The sequence below is a fragment of the Equus asinus genome, chromosome 22 (genome assembly GCF_041296235.1).
Source record: "Equus asinus isolate D_3611 breed Donkey chromosome 22, EquAss-T2T_v2, whole genome shotgun sequence".
NCBI lineage: Eukaryota > Metazoa > Chordata > Mammalia > Perissodactyla > Equidae > Equus > Equus asinus.
The window spans coordinates 49,055,912-49,071,390 of record NC_091811.1 but is presented as its reverse complement, the minus strand read 5'-3'; positions in this window follow the sequence as shown (position 1 = coordinate 49,071,390).

Here is a 15,479-nt window from a genome sequence, read left to right as displayed (position 1 = left end):
TAATTTCTCCTTCTCATCTCTTGTATTTTTGCTGTCATTCATTTCCCTTATACAGAAGCATATACAAGCATATGTACTTGAATGCATCATTAATATTATTATTTTGAAATTTATCAGATCAATTAAGAATAAGAATTTTATTAAGAATAAGAAAAATGAAATTTTTTATTCCACCTTTACTTATTCCTCCTCCAATGCTCTTTCTTTCTTTACGTAGATCTGAGTTTCAGACCTATGTAATTTTCCTTTTCTCTAAAAAACTTCTTTTTACATGTGTTGCAAGACATGTCTACTGACAACAAATTGTCTCAATTTTTGTCTTAGAAAGTCTGTATTTCTTCTTAACTTTTGAAGGATAATTTTGTAGGGTACAGAATTCTAAGTTGGTTGGTTTTTATTCACAACACTTTAAATATTTCACTCTATTCTCTTCTTGCTTGCATGGTTTCTGAGGAGAAGTTAGATATAATTCTTATACAGTCATCCCTTGGTATCCACAGGGGATTGGTTCTGGGAGCCCCCCATGGATACCAGAATCTGCAGATGTTCAAGTCCCCTAGTTGGCCCTCTATATATGAGGGTTCCATATGCACAAATTTAACAAAACATGAATCATAAACCATAAGCATAGTACATGATCCATGGCTGGTTGAATCCATGGATTGGAAGCTGTGATATGGAAGGTGGACTTTATTTACTCCTCAATAGGTAAGAGGTTTTTTTCCTTCTGGCTTCTTTCAAGACTTTTTTTCTTTATTGTTGATTTTCTGCAGTTTGAATATGACACATCTAGGTGTAGTTTTAGGCATAGTTTAGGAACAGTTTAGTTATTCTTCTTAGTGTTCTCTGAGCTTCCTGGATCTGTGGTTTAATATCTGACATTAATTTGGGGGAAATTTCCAGTCATTATTGCTTCAAATATTTTCTGATCCTTTCTCTCTTTCTCCTCCTTCTGGTCTTCCCATCATGAAGACATCATACCTTTTATACTTGTCCTACAGTTTTTGGATATTCTATTTTGTTTTGGGTTTTTTTTCAGTTTTTTCTTGTTGCTTTTCCATTTGGAAGTTTCTATTGACATATCCTCAGGCACAGAAATTCTTTCCTCAGCTGTGTCCTCTCCACTTATGAGCCCATCAAAAAGCACTCTTCATTTCTATTATAGTGTTTTTGATCTCTATTATTTCTTTTTGATTCTTCCTTAGAATGTCCATCATTCTGCTTACATTGCTCATCTTTTCTTATATGTTGTCTATCTTATCCACTAGAGCCCTTAGTATATTAATTATAGTTGTTTTATGTTCTCAGTCTAAGTTCAACATCCCTGCCATATCTGAGTCTGGTTCTGATGTCTGCTTTGTCTCTTCAAACTGTATTTTTTGGTTTTTAGTATGCCTTGTAATTTTTTGTTGAAAGCCAGACATGATGTACTGGTACTCTGATAAATAGGCCTTTAGTGGAGTGGTAGTAAGGTATGTGGAGAGGGGAGGCATTCTTTAATCCTATGATTAGATCTCAGTCTTTTAGTCAGCCTGTGCCCCTTAGCTATGAACTTCACAAGTGCCTCTAGGTTTCCCATCCCTTTAAGTGGTACAGGATGGCTATTGTTGACTGGAGTTGGGTATTTCCCTTCTCTGACATGAAAGGCTAGAGTTGGGTATTTCTCTTCCCTCAAGTCAGTTATGCTCTGATAAAACCCTGAGAGTTTATGCTCTGGTAAAATAGTTTCTCTTGAGGGCAGACCTTATTAAGAACAGAATACTCTGGAGTATTTCAAAATGTTACTTTCCCTTCCATCTGCAGGAAGCACAAGGGGATTTTCCTCCAATCTTCACTGTGAGAATCTGGTAGAGCTTTTGCAGGTTAAATTTACAAAAGTGTCAGGGGCTCCCCTATGACTGGGCCCCTCCCTCTGGAGTTGTCCACGCTGAGCCCCCAGCAATTTGTTGGTTGCGGTTTAAGTTTTCCTACCCTCACACTGATTCTTGAGTAGGTTTCTGCCTTTACTTGTGGGTTTTTGTTTAGCAAGTTGTGATTCTCTTGCTATCCACTTGTTTATCGCTCCAATTTTTGGTGCATCAGTTTGCCCTTGATGTTATTTCTGACAAATCTAAGAAGAGTGGTTAATTTTTCTCTTTGTTCAACCATCTTTTTACTTGTTGTTGGAATGGAGTAGTGACTTCCAAGTTCTTTACATGCCAGAGAAAAAACTGGAGGTTCTAATTCTGCTTGTAAAGTATTTGCCTTTCTCTCATTTTGTGTCTGCATTGTAGAACTACTTACTCTGAGAGGCATCCTCACAAACAGCAAGTTCTTCAGTTCATTTCTCTTACGGAGAGCTTAGTAAACAGTGCTTATAGGCTAATGGGCTGTTATTGTTGGAAATGATCTTAAACACCATCCAGCCCAACTCTCATCTTTTAGGTGAAAAAAATAGATGAGATCTAGAAAAATAAAGTGATTCGATCAAGGTGATTTAGCTGGGTAATGTAAGCCAAATCTCTTAGTTAGTCTTGTGCTTTTTTTTCACTGCATTCCACATCTCTCAATTTTTAAATTGCTTAATTTGCCGGTCTCTCTACTTGGACTGATTGTTTACACAGACCACACCGTCTTATGTGAAAGTCTGACTTAATCTCAGAGAAATGTCTGATTAAAAACAGTTATTGCAGACTCTACTGTTTGACTACTTAATGCTCATTCCTTACCTCCACCCCAAGCTTGTAGTAGTATCCATCTTGCTGCCCTCATATCTCAAGGGACAATGACCCCATCCTCAAGGCAGAGACTATTTAGTCTAAGTCCAACCTGGAAATCCCATTTTCTTTTCAATGCTTAGCTTAGAAATGAACATGTGACCCAATTTAGGGCATCGGGACATAAGGGGAAATCTACTTAAGAGTTTCTGGAAAAGATTTCTTTGTTTCTAGCAGGCAAAAGCAAGGAAAGATCATTTCCTAGATGTGGCCACAATTGAATGTGAGGCCTAGAGCTTCTGCTGCCCTTTGGGACTGTGAGGGAACTTAGCTAGAGGGCACATGTGACCTACTAAAGAAGATGGAACAGAGAGATGCAAAGAACCCAGATTCCTTGAGGACATTGTTAAGCTGCTAGACTGCCTGTGTTGTTAGATATTAAATTGCTTTATTGTTTAAACGAGTTTAAGTTGAGGTTTTATGTTATTTGCAGCCAACATTAGCCTAATGGAGATGGTTATCAAAGACATAATATCTTATATCCAAATTTTTCTTAAATATATACTTTGCTAAATTTAATATAAACCTGCTGCCTAAACATAGTCTCTGGTCCACAGAGACCATAGGAATATTTTCAGAGGAATCTAAGTACTGTCTGATTTCTATGCCTGTAAATCATGACCATGCTTCTCTATTCTTCCAGGTTCAGATGTTACAATCTGACCTACTGCCCTCGAATCAGCCTGCCAATTTTGGATTGTTCAGGAGAATTAAATGACTTTAATTCAGACATGTTCTCACCATTCCCTGTTATCTTGTGTTCTGCTGCTTTACACGTTTATAGGACCTGCTGGGCCCTTGAGTGTCTGTATTTAGGACAATGATGAACTGCTCTTCTCAGAGATGATTTTTTTTTTAAATCTCTAATCCCAATGCCCTCCACTCCAACAATTTCCGTAAATGATGGGTAGCTTAGAGATTCTGTATCTCTAGACACCAGGGTCTGCATAGGCTCGTGGTTCTCACCCCTGCCTGCACATAAGAATCAGCTGGAGAGAGCTTAAAGTCCTGAAGCCAGGGTTCCATCCTAGAGGAAGTAAGTCCGAATCTCCAGGAGCAGGATTCAGGCATCAGTGTTTCGTTTTTTTAATTTTAAAATACTTTTGTTTTTAAATAATACAAAACTTACCAAAAAGTTGCAAAAATAGTGTAAAGAATTCCTGTATACCGTTAATCCAGTTTCTCCACAGTACCTTTATCATTCTCTTCCTCTCCATCTCTCTCCTCTGTCTCTCCAAGTATATATACTCTGCATATACACATATTTTTTTCTGAAATATTTGAGAGAAAGTTGAAGATGTGACACCACTCTACTTCAAAATATTTCAGTGTGTATTTCCTAAAAACAAGAACATTCTTTTAAATATTTATAGTATAATTATCAAAGTCAAGAACTTTACAGTGATAATTATATTATCTTATCTACAAGTCTCTTTCAGATTTCTCCAAATGTCCCACTGATGTTATTTTTCTGGTCTAGTTTCTAGTCTAGGATCCAATTCAAGATCACCATTGCATTTAGTTACCGTGTTTCTTTACCGTCCCTTAATATGGAATTGTTTCTCATATTTTTCATGACCTGAAATGTTTCTAAATAACCGACTAGTTATTTTGTAGAATGTTACTAAATTTAGGTTTTTCGGATCTTTCCTTATGATTAAATTCAGGTTCTGCGTTTTTGGCAGCAACACCCCAGAGTGATGCTGTGTCCTTACAGGGATACTGTAAGGACGTCCTTACCAAGAGGCAAATGACAGGCATCCATATTTTTAAAATTTCTTCATGTGATTCCAACATGTGCCCAAAGTTGAGAATTACTCATTTTGGCCAAGTATAAATAGACACTTATTTTTCAAGCTGAATATCTTTTTAACAGGTGGAACCAGGAAGTAACCAGGAAAGAATCTTCTAACTTTGCAAGGGGCGAATCAAACCAACAAGTCAAAAGGCGAAGTCAAAATGTTGCAAAGGTTGGTGACAAGACTGAAGGAAAGATAAAGGATGAAGGAGCTATGAAGTTTTCATGTTCTGCCCAATTTAAGTCTGTTTCTTAAACTGCTACTGAATTCATTATGTTCTTAAAAGGCACTCAAGTACATTTGGGTCTTCCCCTCGATCATCTATCTAGATCTTCCGCACTTATAAACCCTTTTCTCCTCTGTGTTCCCATGGGACTGTGTTCCTTTGTATTTAATGTACTTACCTGGTTTCTCTCTAGGTTGCAAGTTTCCTGGGTGCAAAAATTTCATCTTATTAAAATTTTATCTCCCTACACCATACAGATGACGGTATATTATTAGATACTCAGCGAAGGCTTGCTAAAATAGATTATATGAAGTTGCCAGCTCACATTTTCTTTTCTTTTCTTTTTTGTTTTAAACAAGGTTTATTTAAACAACAAAACACTTGACTTGAAGGGAAAACTATATAGGATTCATTTCTTTTAAATTTTTCCCTATTTAAATACAGATTGCCCCATATGTAACAATTATGTACAAAAAAGTTACAAAATTGTCATTGGTTTTACAACGATAAATGAAAAAAATTAAAATTCTCCAATGGAACATGGTATGCAAGGATTTTTATGTTGTTGTTTGTTTTGGTTAAACAGTGAGAGCAAAATAACTTACTGGAATATAAAGATAAGAACAAATGAGCATGCCACTAATGGAGAAAGGGAGTGTTTTCACAGAACCAGTATTTTTCTCCATTCCATCTCCATTTGATGTTGATCAAAACATACTATTGGCCATTTAGTTTTAAAAAAAAAAGCAATACCTGTGTGCACATACACCAGTCACTTTAGGTACAGTAAAAGAAAGGGGAGGGAGAAAATGAAAGAACTGAGAAAACTATACTGTAGTCATCAAGACGTACTGGAACCAAATTGCAGTTTCTAACTGAGCATGTACTTTTGGTCTGTGAGAAGAGAGTCCTGGAGTAAAGTAGCAGGTTCCCTTTTTAGTAGATACCTCCTGTCTGCTGCGGGAACACGTCAGTGGTATCTTCATCCTCCGTTTCCACCTGTGCAGGTGTCTCTGTTTCAGGGATTGGCTAACCATCAATTCGGAATCTGATCTGATTCATTGACAAACTCTGTCATTCACAATTGGCTTTCATTAATTTACTAAGTTTATTAAGTAGTATATACCTCTTAATCTTAAACCACAGAAGCATCCTGCCCCGTCACCTTCAGATTAATATGAAGACATTGAGAAACCTAACTGCAGGCACTCATGGAGCTTCCTACCCCTTGCTTGCGTTCATATCAAGAACCCAGGATTATAAATAGAGTCCAAAAATGTGTAACTGGAGGGGAGGAACAGGGGAGATGAGATCCTCCTCTTCCAGTGGCCATTTCTTGTCAGTACTTTACCACTGAGATGACAATTATCTTTGTCCCCATGGTCCATACAGGTGTGACGGCTCTCTGTGGTTTCCATATCACAGGATTTGATGGTGACACAAGTTACGTCTCTGTATGGCCCTGGAGCCCAGGAAATGCAAATTTGGTTCACAAATATTTTGATGGCAAGCAAAGCTTTTTATAAAAAAAAGCAAACATCTTGCATGTCTTTAAGCAGGTCGTGTGCTCTCTAGTTAGCCACAGTTGCCACCACACCTTACTGCCTACACACGTTTCATGCATTTGTATTACTCATGGTCCCAAAGACATTTGACTTCCAGCCCTTTCTCTTAGGCTTCATCCCTCTCGGCTGTCTTGCTAATTCTCTGAGAGGCACCTCCAGACCTTGGTCAGAGCTTGGTCTCCTCTTCTCCTGGAAACTACAGATCCCTCTTCTCTCCTTCTAGCCTACAGCTTGGGGAAGCTTTTTATTCTCAGGGAAGCTTCCTTCTTCTATGCCGCTCTGGCTCTTCCTCCACTCCATTCTCATTCTTCCACTTCACCCCACAGACCACCGTCATCTACCACGTCTGCATCTCTGCAGATTGTTGTCTCCTTCTCTTCTGCATCCTGTCCCATTTCTCTCCCAAGGCAGTGGAATTGAATGGTACCTTTCTCTTGGAATGGGAAGAAAATAGTCATAAAGACCAGGAGAAAAAATTGTTGATATTTCAAAATATACCTCCACTACCCACATATAGTTATAGTTATTCCAGGTTCCTATGCTGTAGAGTAACAATAAACTGTTTTTGTCTCCCAGCTGAACTTGTCTACCATTAAATTATGATACCTCATAAGTAAAATGCACAGTTTAAAAAAATAGAACACCTTCTAAATACACTTAAAATCCAGTAAGCTTTTCCTTTTTGCGCATATCCATTTCTTTTAACCTTCAGCACATAAGACTCAAATTTTGCTGACCATAGATTTAAAGGGTAACCTCAGTTTAAGATAGCTAAAATGAGGGGCTGGCCCCGTGGCCAAGCGGTTAAGTTCGCGCGCTCCGCTGCAGGCGGCCCAGTGTTTCGTTGGTTCGAATCCTGGGCGCGGACATGACACTGCTCATCAAACCACGCTGAGGCAGCGTCCCACATGCCACAACTGGAAGGACCCACAACAAAGAATATACAACTATGTACCGGGGGGCTTTGGGAAGAAAAAGGAAAAATATAAAAATCTTTAAAAAAAAAAAAAAGATAGCTAAAATGAAACTCTCACAAGCCTCTCTCTCTATTCCCATCATCCTAGGGTTCCCCAAATGCCTAACCAACATTTTATTTCCTAAATCACAGTCTTCCCTTCCAAGGAAAAGCTCCACATCATTCTCAACTCCCCGAAGCAGGTCCTACCTCTGTAGGTCATGTTAGTTGCATGTTTGGGAGGACTTCCCCACCCTCAACCATTTAAACAACTCCTAAATTACACTTTCAACATTCTTCCCAATGAGCGCTTTCTTCTGATTCATTAGACGTTTGGGAGCTGTTCCCATCCCGACCTCAGTCTGCCTGAACGTGCTGCTCTTTCATGGATGGTCTGTTTTATCTTTAAGATTTCTTGACATTCTCTATAACTCCATCCACGGCAACACCGCTTCTCAGATTCAAAGTGGAGGACAGCACAGCAAGTGCTTAGTTTGCTTTGGTAAAAGCTCCCTGGAACTGGAACAGGCAGACAGAGCCCCAGCCGAACTTTCCCAGCTTGGTTACCCACCGTCTTCAGCACTAAGCCAGCCTGGTTGTAAACAATGATTAGGTTTCTAACAATGAGTAACTCTTCACAAGAGTTGTGATGTCTTTGTGGTTCCAGGAAGGATAAGTAAACACTGCACGAAGGTTGATAGGTGGAAATAAGAGGAATTCAAAGTCAGACCAGTTTAACCACAACGCATGCCTTCATGCAAGGCTCAGTTCCTCTCTCCCATTTCCCTTTAACTAATATTTCTGCCTTCTCAGTCTCCATTACTGGGTTTAAATTGTTTGCTCTTTGTTCTGTTCAGCTAAGGCTGGTTTTTCCATCTTGTCTCATGGACAGGTGGGGCTCATTTGCTTCTAGCTGTTATTCAGCTCCTGCGAGTCTGTCTTGACAGGAAGATTCCTTTGCCATCACTCATTTTACCACTAATTGGGAGCTTTTCATTTATGGCCAATTATAACCATCAATTAAGCTTTGGTAAATAGTTTTTTCTTAAATCTTTTTTCACAAAATGAAAAAGAACTCTATTTAGTAAAAGACAGTTTTTCTTTCTCTCCTATTATCAATAATTTTATTGTAGAAGCTGTTGTGAAACAGTAATATTACCTATTTTTTTATTTTCTGAAATTGCAAAGAACAATACTTTAAGTGCCTCCATTTTGATCCTTTTCAGATCAGTTACTCATTTAAATTCCACAAATGTTCATTGAACCCTATAAAGGAGCCCTACCAAAAAATATAAGATCCAGTTCTTGACTTCAGTAGTTGGTGACTTTGTAGAGCAGAAGATCATACGCGCGATTATAATAGAAGATAAAATCTCTTAAATGCTGGGGAAAAAAAGAACACACACTACAAAGATGCACCACTAAGGGGAAGGCTGAGTCCAGCTGGGGAGCGGGTGGTGGATTTGGGAAGACTTAGAGACGAAGCTAGAAGGAAGGGCTGACTTTTGACAGGAAGAAATAGGAACGGAAGTAGAGAAGGCATTTCAGGTGGACAGAACAGAACAGGCAAAGGAATAGAGGTGGGAAAGAGCAGACACGCGCAGGGAGAGCTTGGGTTAGCTGCAACTTGGAAGGCGAGGGAGAATAAGGCTGGAAATGCAGCTTGGGCTTTGGTCATGGACAGCATCATACTCATGTCAACCAGTTTATACTGTGCTCCATAGTCTATATGGAGCCAGTGGAAGTTTTTGAAAAGGAAGGATATTGTCAGAGCTGTGCTCAGAGAAGCTTGCTTTGAGGATATAACTTACAAAGTGGGAGTTTTAGCAGGGGTGGACAGACGACAGCCTGTGGCCAAATGCAGCCTATCATATATGTCAAGAATTTTTTTACATTTTTAAATGGTTAAAAAAAAATCCAAAGAATAATATTTTGTGATACATGAAAATTATATAAAATTCAAATCTTCGAATCCATAAGCGAAATTTCATTGGAACACAGCAACATTCATTCGTTTATATATTATCAGGACTGCTTTACTATAATGGCAGATTCTGAGTAGATTCCAGCAGATTCTGCTGTAACAGCAGAGCTGAGTGATTGCGACAAAGACCATATGGTTCACAAAGCCTAAAATATTTACTGTCTGGCCCTTTACAGAAAAAGTTTCTCAATCCCTCATTTAGAAGTCTAGTTTAAAGAAATCAGACTTTGCACAACTAGGAATTTCAGGAAAAAAAATGTAAAATACACAGAACTAACACTTAGCCTCGATACCTAAAATTTTGCTCCACGTTAAAGCAGGACAAAGCATTTGTTACTGTTCATTCATTCATGTATCTACTCACCTTATGCTCGCCAATTAGTAACAAGTTCACTCTTACAACTGTGAACTTCAAAGTAGAGAACCAAACAAAACAAAAACACAGAGTTTAACCCTGGATAGGCAAAGGCAGAGAAAGCATCACATTTCCTTTCCCTGGGCAAAGCAGAGCCGAGAAGGTCCTGGATCCATCACTTGCTCCGTCACCCTGGGAAAGCCACATAACTTCACTTTCACGTCTACAAATTAGGTTAAGAAAATCTTCCCTTCCTACCTCGGAGAGAATGAGATAATGCAGATGACAGTATTCTGTAAACATTAAGTTGAAACATAGTAAAATAACAGTTTCATTCAACAAATACTGAGCATGGACCATGTGCCAGGCAGTATTTTAGTCTCTGAGGCACACGTAGAACAAAAAAAGATGCCTGCTCCCGTTTCTTAAGAAAATGTCAGTCTTACCATCCTTTCTCTCATCTATCCCTGTCCCCCTCCAGTGACAATTTCTATGCTACGGAAAATTGTTATCCAGTCACGCGCTGCATAACGATGTGTCAGTCAATAACAGACTGCACATATGATGGCGGTCCCATTAGATTAGTACCTAAGTGTGTAGTAGGGTTTACCATCTAGGTTTGTGTAAGTGCGCTCTGTGATGTTCACACAACAACGAATTCTCCTAGTGAAGCTTTCCTCAGACTGTTTCCCCATTGTTAGGCGAGGCATTACTATAATTATACTTCATTGTAATGATCTTCTATTGAAGTTACTATATGCTAAATCCGATGGGCCCTTCTCTGACACGATAGTTTTCCCCCAGTCACTGGCCCTGAGCTAGAAGTGAAACTGCTATAAATTATTGTTGACATTCAGAGAGGGGAACTAGGCAGGCTTCTTATCCCTGGTAAGGATCAATCTATTTTGTCCAAGGATTTTAGTCATGGTGAATGTAAAAATTCCTTCCTAAGTGCAGACAATTTCAATTTCTCCTTGACAATATCAAATAGCTGGGTAAGGCTTTATAAAAACTGAGATGGACTCCCTGGGAAGGATCCCAAAAGACATATTCTAAGATTACAATGCAAAATAGGAAGTTATCTGAAGAGCCACATTGAAAGTATTTTAATAAAAATTTATGCACAGAAGACCCCTTCTGTCAAAGTCGGCCTTTAGATGTACTCTAAATTCTTAATTTAAAGGCATTTTCTTTTATTTACTTTCTTGACCTGTTAAAATATGAAAGTTTACCTCTTTTTTTTTTTTTTTTGGAATGGACCTGAATCACACCACCTAGAAATTCATTGCAAGAAATATTTTATGTCTATCTCCAATAAATTAAGATCTTGGGTAGCACTGTCCAATAGAATTTTCTGGGATGGTAATTTTCTGTATCAGTGCCGCTAGCCACACGTCGCTAATGAACACTTGAAATGTGTCTAGTATGATGCAAAAACTGAATTTCTAAATTCTATTTAATTTTAGTTAATTGAAATTTATCATTAAATAGCCACCTATGGGTAGCGGCTACTGTTACGGACACTGCAGATCCACGGCTGCTAGACCCTGAGAGCTGTGCCTTCTAATTCTCCCTAGTTAGAAGTCAAGTGAGAGTCTAAATTGCTACCACAGCACTTTTTACCTTTGAAGAAGAGCAGAACCATCGAAAGACATGAAGAAGAATCTTCCTCTTCGCCTCTGCACAGGGTAGAGGTTGGGAAGAGAGATGGAAACTCTGTGTTTGTATTTAGCTTTATGGGGCTAAAGGGAAAAAGTGTTGTAAATACCCATAAACCATCACCTTCCCATGAATCCTGATTTACACTCTGTTTAATACAGAGAGAATTTTTTAAAAAGTACCTTTCTTTCTGACATCTTATAGACTCAAACAATTTCTCATTTTGCTCAGATCGGGGAATTTCCTCCTAAATCCCTTTCCCTTACACCAAGTTGGAGTTTTCCTCATTCATTCAGCAGACGTCAATTCTGACATTTACTGGGCTTCCCTACAGTGAATTGAGTTAAGTCCTGCAATCATCAATGCAAATCGAATATGCCTGTTGAATGAGCCAGTGGGGCACAATCAGAGATTCTCTTTATTCCTTTTTCCCTAGGACCCTACAGACCCACTCTCTCGCCAATTCTTTCCTGCTTGGGTTGTGGGGGGCGGGATACCCAGCAGATTCCACAGCTGTTAGAGTTCCCCGCGGTCACAAGAATAGTTTCATTCGGTAGTTTTGAAAAGTACCTTCCTATCTAACCTTGAAATGTCCATCTTTTACCCAGTTTAAAACCTCTGTCTCTCCCATCAAAGCCTATCTTTGGCTGGGAAATCTGCAGGGTTAAGAGAGCCAGGTGAGATTCTTCTTCCTTGCTCCTTCTAGCCCCCTACTCCTCATCTACTCCCTAGTGCATTTTGGGCCCCTCCAGGGTTGGAGCATATGGGAAAAGAGAAATAATAGTGGGAGTCTATTCCAACTGTAATACCAGATTCCTAATCTGGTTTTAGTGCCCTCTGGCTGTGGCACTAATGTGTGACCTCTTATCATGAGATCTTCTCTACCCAATATCCCCAACATCATCCCAGGGGGTTTCACACTCATAGTTCTTTGACTTGGATGAAGATGCCTTCTTGACTGGCCACTGCCCATTCCCCACTCAGCCTCCTGGCTCCCTAGCAGTTTGCACTTATGTTGGACACCTTGGCCCTCCAGACCATCCTCTTAGCCAGAATCCTTCTCAAGACGATCCAATCAGCTCCCTTCTGCTGGCCCATGGGATATACTTCTGAACTTGAACCCTTCCAAAATGACTATCTCTCTGCTTTCAACAAGTCCAGGGCAATTTCAGCCACAGCCTCTTCCCTCTAAACTTTCAAGTGTGAGTCCCTATGTCATTCAAACTCTATGGGACTCACCTCAGGTTCTCCAAGTGGTTCTCTTGAAATCTCTCATTTGACTTGAGGTAAGAGGGTAACACCCCCAGCCAATTTCCCACGGAGAAGGGTATCCCTACATCAACAGTCCCGCCAAGGAAATTCAAACTCCCAGTTTCCCAACCTCCCGATCCATTCTTAGCATTCTATTATAAAGCCTACATAGATATCTTGTGGTAATGGGCTTATAGCTTTGTGACATTGATTGGTACTTTTTCAAATGAATTATTAAGTGACAAACACTGACCAGTAGTTTTTGATTCAACATGTGCATCAGCTAAGGATGCTTTTGGCTGTAACCAGTGATGTACTAGAAAACGTTTAACAACCAGGTTTCCAGGGGGGATAAAACCCCTAACTCACAGTATTTGCCAATTTCCGAGTTGTAAATAGTCCTGTTATGGCCAATTTCAAGGTAATGACATGAAGTCACTGAATGTAGAGTTAGAAAGAGATGTGCACAACAGCTCTAGTGAGCACATATGAGCTGACTCTGGCACTTACAAATCAAACTGGCTTACACTATAAGGGAATATACTGATTTACATGACAGGAAATCGGGAGGCAGGGTGAGAGTTAGGGCTTGCTTATCTATTGGTTCGTGGAACTCGTAAAAGACCCAAGTTCTTTCTGGCTCTCCGTGCTGCCAACAGCAATGTTAGCTTGATTCTGAGGCACTGCTCTTGACTTGAATAAAGGCAAGTCATTCTGAATCTTTTCTTGGTCTGAGCTTTAGAACTTTAAAGTAACTTGGCCTCAAAGACCTTATAAGTAGATTTTTCTTTAGAATTTAATTTCTTTCTTCCTGTCTTAGTCTCAGTATAATTTTCAGGTGAAAAAAAAGTTGTGCCAGATGATCTGTAGAGTCCCATCAGCTTTAAAAGAGTTATGACCTACTCCCACAACTTGTTTCCACATATCCTTGTTTCTATGTACTTTTCCATGATGATCTCACTTCTCACATGGTTTCAATTATTCCCTCTATGTATTGTAGATAATTCCCAAATATGTAACTCTAGCTCTGAAATATCTTCATAACTGCAGTATGTACCTACATTTCCAAATACCCAATCAACATTTTTTACATAGGTATCCCAGTGACCTCAAATTCAACCTATCTAATCTAAATAAATCACTCCTCCTTTGTCCTTTCCAAAGAAATAAACAAACCAACACAAAACTTCTCCTGAAAGTGTCTGTCACTGTTCAGGGCACCACTACTCTCGAGGTATACAAGTTGACTCATCTTTTGATAATCAAGGGTGATGCCCTGGTCAAATCTGATTTAAGAAAGTAGATGGCTGATAGCTCAATTCACTGTGGTAGGGAGGAGTGGAGAATAAAATGGCTTGTGATGGTATGGGTTGGTGGAGAAGGAGTAGAGCATAGGGGATGAATTTGGCTTTGGACGTACTAAATTGAAAGTGTGATTGTGACGTCCAATAGATTTTTGGGAGACAATTATATTTGTTGGTCTGATACTCAGGAGAGAGATGTGGGCTGGAGAGAAAGAAGGACTTGGTATTGGCATGGATAAACGCATCCAGGGGGAGTGGGAAGAGTGGGAAAAGTAGAAAAGCCCTGAATATGACACTGAAGGGAAAACAAGGGGGAAAAATCCTGAAAAGTCAACTGCAAAGAAGCAGAGAGGCCAGAAGAAAGCCAGGAAAATGAAGTGTCAATGAGGCCAAGACAAGAGAATGTTCAAGGAAAAGTTCAAGACGAGAGAGTCGAATCCTGCTGAAATCTGACGTAGGCTAAGTCTGTGAAGTGTTCTCTGCATCAGCAACAAAGAGCTCATGGGAGATCTTCCAAACAGCACTTTCAGGGGTGTGTTGGGTGCAGCAGCCAGAATGTGGTGAGTGGAAAGTGAGGATGTGGATGACTATTCAACAAATGGCGTTAGGAAAAGTCATAACCCTTTGGGAGGAACAATCAACAAATGTTCACTAAATATCTATTATGTGGCCAGAGTGAAATAAAAACAAACAAGAGATAAGTTCGAGTGCCTGCCTTTAAGGAAAATGAACAGAAGCCTGCATTTGAAATACAGCCAAAATTCACTGGCGTTTTCAGGGGTGGAAGTGTGAAGAGAATATTGAAAACACCGGAAGGGGCAGGAGTGGAGGTGTAATGAGAGCAGATTGGGACATGTACTGAGGAAGTGTAGGAGATAGTCCAGTGTGCTCTGAAATGAGCTTTAGAAAAATTAGCTAAGTTTAAGCAAGACAGAGCGAAAAGAAGGAAAGTTGGAAGTAGGAACACTGGTTGGGAAGCTCCTGGTCCACCGCACTTTTCATGGACATTTCAATACCTTCAAGCCCCTGCTATTTGAACAGCAACCACCACCACCACTATGGAAACTGCTTCCTCCAAGCCCATACTTTTCTCTAATGCTAGCCATATTCTCTTCTTCTCTTTACAACCAAACATTTGGAAATATTTTCTTAACCATGCATCCTGATCTCCTTAAAGTCCTTTTGAGTCAGTTTACATCAACCTCCTTATAAATTTTATCTCCAGGTTCTTTCTCATGGAGGAAGGGAAAAGGAAGGGGATGTGGACCACTGAGTGGTGCACTCAGTACGTGTACCAGGCCGGCCTCTGTGCTTCTGCCAGGCAGAGAGGTTCTCCTCACTCTTCTTGGCTGCTGCCCCCATCCTCCACATCTTTCCTCCCTCTGTTTTATGTGTCATTGTGCTTCCATCCTCTCAATCTTCCAGATATTTTCTGAAACCTTTGTTCAATGCTGGTCCACTTTCTGTTCTCTTTGCTGTTATAAGTTTTTCCCTTTACTATGGGGTCTTGGGAAGGTTCAGTTAGATTTTTGAAATAGTCTAAGAGAATAGAAATGAATAAGAAAAAACATTTCTCTCACAGATTCTGATTGGCCTACCTTAAAATGAATTTACATGCAAAGACA